General features: G+C 33.7%; 1 protein-coding gene across 1 annotated transcript in view; it reads right to left on the bottom strand.

The window, feature by feature from the left end:
- The window catches only part of gcgrb (glucagon receptor b), a 77,451-nt gene that overhangs the window by 19,970 nt on the left and 51,481 nt on the right, over window positions 1-6,000 (bottom strand). The window lies entirely within an intron of this gene.

Raw genomic sequence — 6,000 nt, 5'->3', positions numbered from 1 at the left:
GTTTATTGGAAGATGAACGCAGATACGCTATCCATACCCGCGCGCTTGTATATTTTACTGGAACGCGCACGTCGTACAGCCTTTTGCGCAGAAGTACTTGGTTACACAAGTTTGTATAGTTAATTGTGTTGTAAATGCAATTGTCAAGCAGTTTGTAATGCATTTTGGAAACAGGAGATGAGCGCCTGGTCTAATGCGCCACCTGGCTTGAGAAACCCGTTCTCAAAGACTTACTTTTAGTCATTATTTGGGTAGCACACATATTCTGAATGCCTTCAGCAGAATTCAAATTAGCCATTTTAATCTAGATTAATCTAGATTAATTTCAAGATTTAATCTAGATTAATCTAGATTAAAAAAATTAATCTATGCCCACCACTAGTAAAAAGTAATAAGAACAGTTAAATAGTAGTAAACAAGGTACTTACAGGGTTCACTGTTCTTTTTTTTGGCTTGAAGAAATTATGTTTTTTGAGGAAAACATTTCAGGATTGTTCTCCATATAGTGGACTTCTATGGTGGCAGCACTTTTGAACATCCAAAATGCAGTTAAAATGCATAGATCTAAATGATCCCAGCAAAGGAATAAGGGTCTTATCTAGAGAAATGACCGATCATTTTATAAAAAAAAAAAAAAAAATCTTTTATATATACTTTTTTACCTCAAACACTCCTACATTGTTGCAGAAGTACCAACTCAGTGTTTACTCAAGTGAACTTGCAAAGAAGGTCAAATGCCCTTTCCAAAAAAATAAAAAATAAAAAGGTTAAACAGCAACATAGTACGATTTTGAAGTTGGAGGTGAAAATGAGAAGGGAGTTTTTCGACATGCCCTAACTTTCTTGAACGGTACTGCACAGAGTATGCATGCGCATTGCAGAGCTAGACAAGACAAGCATTTAGGGTTTAAAAGTATATATTATATGTACTATAAAATGACAGACAATTTGTCTAGATAAGAGCCCTATTTCTCGCCTGGGATTGTTTAGAGCCCTTTAAAGCTGCATTGAAACATGAAAAAATATAATATCTTTACAACTGAAAGACATGAACATATTGGATGAAAAAGGGGTGAGTAAATTATCTGTAATTTTTTGCTCTGAAAGTGAACTACTCTTTTAAGAAAACATTTTTGAATTTGGGCTGAAAGGGTCAAAAGTTTTAAACCTCCAGGATGAACATCCTCTTTCTTTGCATTAATTCAGAGAGAGAGATACAAAGAGCAACCCTGTGCACACAGCATTATGGGAAATGATGTTTTCTGCTCACTAAATCAGCTTAGACTGGTGTGAGGACCTCTGCTGTCCCTGATGTGCAGTTTGCATGTAGTCATTGTCTGTGTTTACCGTGTTAATGGTGGTTTAATTAGTGCTGCTACTTAATAAAAGCATGCAGCATTCTGAAGGAGTCTTTAAGTTGAGTGTGTGTGTTTGTGTTTCAGACATGAATGATTCTTCAAATCATGTGCTGTCACCTGCTGGACCAGAAAGTGGGTAAAAAAAAAAAAAAAAAAAAAAAAAAAAAAAAAAAAATCGCACAAGCCACATCAGCAGACCAGAAGATTACAGAGACATAAGGATGCAGAAGTCAGAACACACTGAAATCTATATTATGTGGGTAGAAATAAAGTAGCTGTTGGTCCCCATTGACATTCATAGTATTGCATAAAAAAAGTCAATGGTGACCAGCATTCTTCATATTACCTTTTTTGTGTTCAGCAAAAGAAAGAAACATGAATTTTTGGCTGAACTGACCTCATAACAATAGACTCGCATTAACTTGCAGTTTTGGTTTTTAGAAAATCCTTCATGTTTCACAATAATCTCTCAGAATCACTAGACAGAGACGGAGAGAGAGAGAAAATTTCTCATCAGTGGTAATAAAATACGGCTTAATAACCAAAAAGCAAGTGCTGACTGGAAATACCATTTAGTTATTGTGTGTGTGTGTGTGTGTGTGTGTGTGTGTGTGTGTGTGTGTGTGTGTGTAATGGTTTGAGTAATAGGCTGAATTAAGGCTGGATCTGAAGTGGACTGTGTGCTGAGCCTCTTTAGCTCATTGCTTTTTAAATACTCTCATTATGTGTAATAGATAAATGAATCATCCGGAGGTAAACGCTTATTGATTTGGCGAAACTCAAGTACCGTTTTCAAAAGCGATTAGGATCATTGACACAGAATATAAACAGTGTGTAAATCAGCTGCGATCTGAATCATTAGATGTGGGCAATGGTTTAATGTGGACGTTTTTGCTGCTGCTCCGTCGTTACGTTTATAAGACTGAATATTTTATTTTCCTCATTTAACTGAGAGTGGTGCAGTGTGTACTACCATGTTATATGTATATAAAATTTAAATGTATTATATTTAAATAGTATTATTATATTCTAATATGTACTATTAATTTAATTTAAAATTATCTATTAAAAAGTTTTGTTTTGCAACAGTGTTTTAGTGCCACGTAAAAAATAAATAAATACATAAATCTAAGGTTACAAGATTATATTTTTGAGAATAAAGTAAAAATACTACAAGAATAAAGTCGAAATATTTCAAGAATATTGTCGAAATACGATAAGAATAAAGTGAAAATTTGTCGAGAAAAGTAAAAATAAAGACATAGTATTACAAAAAGTTTAAATATTACAAGAATAAAGTCAAAATACTACAATAAAGTCGAAATACAAGAGTAAACTAAATATTCCGAGAACAATGTCGAAATACAACGAGAATAAAGTAAAAATATGTCGAGAATAAAGTAAAAATTAAGAGATAAAGTCATAATATTACAAAAAGTTTACATTTTATGAGAATAAAGTCAAAATACAACAAGAATAGTCAAAATATGTCGAAAATAGTCAAAATTATAAGAATAAAGTCGTAATGCTATAAAAAGTTGAAATATTACGAGAATAAAGTCTAAATATTTTGAGAGTAATGTTGAAATTACAAGAATAAAGTCAAAATACTACAAGAATAAAGTCGAAATATGTCAAGAATCAAGTAAAATTAACAGAAATAAAGTCGAATTTTATTACAAAAAATTGAAATATGAGAATAAAGTAAAAATATTTCAACTTTATTCTCGTATTTCGACTTTATTTTTGTATATCGACTTTATTCTTGTAATTTTGACTTTACTTTTGAAAAAAGTTGAAATTACAAGAATAAAGTTGTAATATTACACAAATAAAGATATATAACGAGAATAAAATGTTTTGAAACATTTCGACTTTATTCTCAAAACGTTTCAACTTTAATCTCGTAAATTTTACTTTTTTTAAGTGAATCTAAAATGCTGTCATACTTTTAATACACACACACACACATATACATACACATACACACATATATATATATATATATATATATATATATATATATATATTAAGCATATATATATATATATATATATATATATATATATATATATATATATATATATATATATTAAGCATATATATATATATATATATATATATTAGGGGTGGGCATAGATTATTTTTTTTTAATCTAGATTAATCTAGATTAAATCTTGGAATTAATCTAGATTAATCTAGATTAAAATGGCTAATTTGAATTCTGCTGAAGGCATTCAGAATATGTGTGCTACCCAAATAATGACTTAAAGTCTTTGAGAATGGATCATAAAGCTCATAAATCTGTTCTATGATAATTTGTTGATGAAAATAAATTATGTTCAATTAGATGTACTTGTGTTTACTAACTAACTAACAATGAAATTATTTTTTCTACCTATTAGATTGTGTTTTTTTTTAACGTCAACACCTACCCAGCCCATTACATGTTACACCGTACTTTTATTTTGACAGGTTGCCGTGAAGTTTCTGTGTCATACAGTATGATATGATGCTAGTTTTCTCAAATGAAACGTTAAAAGTGACACTCACAGCAGTTTGGGAGATTGAGTTTATCTGTTCATGTGAGATGAAAATACCAAAAAATTACCGGGAGCGTCACGTGTGTTTCAGTATGCGTGTAGTAAAAGCTCGTCTCCGCAGTGCATACATACAGCTAGGCAAACGGAACATATCGGATTCATATTAAAACGGTCTTTTTGCATTTCAGGTTTCACATACACTAGTCCATATCGCGATTTGAATTACGTGACAGACCAACATTTGATTTATGAATCCAAAAAAACGACGAATTTACGTGGCATTTCGCTATAGTAGATTCGGTTTTTATGAATGGAGGACTACGCGATCCCGTCTGTGTTTTGGCGGAGGAGACTTAAACGCGCGACCATATTCTATAGTCTTCGGTATACATCCGCGTTAAACTATCAAGGTGAAAGTCATCATAGCTTGCGTAGTTTAGACCCAGCTCCCAACCCAAATTTGAGAATAGATTAACGGCGATATTTTTTTTATCGCGCGATAAGAGTTTCACGTTAACGCAGCACGTTAACACTGATAACGGCCCACCACTAATATATATATATATATATATATATAAAAACTAACACCTCAGCAACTCCAAATTAAAAATGTAATTGAAAAGCACAAAGTAGAATGTGGATACAAGAATATTTCCAAGTCAATGAATATACCTTGGAGTAATTAAACTCATAACTGAAAGAGTGGTTTTATCCTCAAAAACCGAGCGACATTGAGGAGATGGTGAGCACTGACTCTGACAGAGCTGCAGACTTCACTAGCTGGGATTGTACAACAACAACCGATGCCGAGAGCTTCACACAGCGTGAAAACAATGACAGACCAAAGGCCAATGTTAAATGCCACTGACATCTGAGCTCCAGTTTGCCAGGAGGCATCTGAGAGACTCTGCATTCTGCTGGGACAAGCTTCAGCTGTCTGATCAGACCAAAGTTGAGCTTTTTGGCTTTTAGGACAAAGGGCATGTTTTGGCGTAAACAAAATACAGCACATCGTCAGAAATCAAGGTGTCCAACCGTGAAGCATGAAGATGGTGGCATTGTCACACTGCGGGACGTTTGCAAGCATTTGAGGTTGATGAATGCAGGACAAAGCAAGAAAAGCTGGATGGAGTCTCCAAGACACCTGGAACCAAGAGAAGATTTGCTTTCCAGGGGTGACCGTAACTGGCTGATTAACCTCCATAGTACGATGCATTGTTGTGGAAACGAACTAGCTAGTCACGACTGTTTCCCAAACAAGGTCACATCTCCGTCGTTTGAACCACATTATTCAACAATGTAGGGCCGTTTTTAATGACGTCACCGAGTAATAACCTCTGCTATTTAACTGATTAGAGATCTCAAAAATGCTGCTATATTGAACACGGCACCTAATGACTAATTTACTATGTTTTTTGTTCCCTGTCATTTCGCTTTATTTGATGTTTGATTCATCGCTTGTTCTCTCTTACGTCATACTCCGGGGTTCCCTCAGGCATTTGTGCACATGCGCAATATTCATGAACAACGCTTATAGAGGATGAACAAAAATACATAAATTAAAATGCATTTATATTTATATTCAATGGAAAATATAGATTGTACTGCATGTTGGCTTACTTATTGTGCCCCAGAGCATTATTTATTGAGCTCATATGTCTTACTAACAAGAAACTATGCTTCTAACCACAGGTCGAGAGCTGTAGTTCTAACTACGTAAGTTTGCGACGCTGTTTGCGAATGTACGTTTGAACTATGGTGTCGGGAAACACCCAATTGTTGAACTACGTTGGTAATGACGGAACTTGAGACCATAGTTGGCTAACGATGCTTTTGGGAAACACATCCCAGATGGATTCTGAAACATCAAGTAAAATATATGCAGGAATGGTTTAAAAACAGCAATTTTTGAGTGTCAAACTCGGAGTTTAGAGCTCAGTCTAGTTTGCATTTTATAATTGGTCCTAAATAAGACTGCAGAAGCCTGAATGAACTTGAGATGTTCTGTAAAGAAGAATCTGGAAACAAGCTGCATATATTAAACACTGATTAAATACTGATACTGATATTGTTTTGAATCTAGTAACTCTAATAACTTC

The sequence above is a fragment of the Garra rufa genome, chromosome 6, assembly GCF_049309525.1.
Source record: "Garra rufa chromosome 6, GarRuf1.0, whole genome shotgun sequence".
NCBI lineage: Eukaryota > Metazoa > Chordata > Actinopteri > Cypriniformes > Cyprinidae > Garra > Garra rufa.
This window is presented reverse-complemented; position numbering and strand designations above follow the sequence as displayed.